General features: G+C 40.4%; 1 protein-coding gene across 1 annotated transcript in view; it reads right to left on the reverse strand.

The window, feature by feature from the left end:
- Window positions 1–354, reverse strand: part of LOC119589094 (actin, cytoplasmic A3a-like) — a 2,026-nt gene extending 1,672 nt beyond the window's left edge. Inside the window, exon 1 of the mRNA XM_037937669.1 lies at window positions 245–354. The gene's annotated coding sequence lies outside the window, so the exon portion shown is untranslated. The remainder of the gene's footprint in view (window positions 1–244) is intronic.
- Window positions 355–1,037: the final 683 nt, after the last annotated feature.

A 1,037-nucleotide genomic window follows, 5' to 3' on the forward strand; every position in this document is an offset into this window, starting at 1 on the left:
AGAAGCATATTCTTAATGTTAACTCGGGCGAGACGTTTATTTAATCGTAAAACGAAGACAGCCATACGAAACTCAAGGAGTATCTAATGAATCATTTATACCAGATTAAATGTATATATTCAATGTGCTTAACTGGAACAGTGTACCAATTTCTCTACGTCAATCTGTATCTTCACATTTACAGTATATGGAAGAAATACTAACTATCAGAGGTCATTTGAAAAATCGAATCTAACGGACTTACCGGTTTTTTAGGGTGGTGAGGCGGCAGCTGGTGTCGATGTTGGCCAAGGACTAACCACTCTCCCTTGCGTAGCAGCTCTTATACGATTTTCTTATCACGCAGCATGACGCACCAGGGCACCTCAATAATACCATATATGGTCATATTTTACCTGCTCACCGTTTCCGTCGCATTTCTTGCCCTTGAACTTTGTCGAAAGAGTGTCATAAGACGGCTAAATATGGCTCCATTTTCTCTCAATGCTCCTCTTCCATACAACACTCATTTTGCATCTAGGTTATTTATTGAGATTGTTTATTTCGATTAACTGAGAGAAGGAGTTTATTAAATGCGAGAGATGATGGCTATGGCAGGTTGGAGCGAGGAGAAAGGAGACTGAGAAAAGGGGCCCAGGACTTCGGGCTGTGGAAGAGGGAACGAGAAGAATGGAAGAGATAGGTTAATGATAGAAACGGAAAGAGATGAATAATGGCAAGCGAGGGAGAGATGCGATTAGATAACAAAGAAAAACGTATGAAAAATTAATCATGGTGATAGGCAAAAAATTGGATAATTGAAGAAAGATAGCAAGGTACAAGAATTCTAGGAGATGGAAAAGCACAGAGGTGAAGGCTCTAATGTGGCATCTGAAGAGAATAGGGGACGGCTGATAAGATAACCTCTGGAGTGTGGAGGCGCTTAACACATACCTAGCGTGATCTGAGTAATCCAGCTCGACACCCGGAGTAAAATCGTGGTCAGCGATAACACAGTGAAATTATTTCTGATCTTTTCATGATTTTATTTGTATTTT

This window comes from Penaeus monodon, chromosome 25, assembly GCF_015228065.2.
Source record: "Penaeus monodon isolate SGIC_2016 chromosome 25, NSTDA_Pmon_1, whole genome shotgun sequence".
NCBI classification, from domain to species: Eukaryota; Metazoa; Arthropoda; class Malacostraca; order Decapoda; family Penaeidae; genus Penaeus; species Penaeus monodon.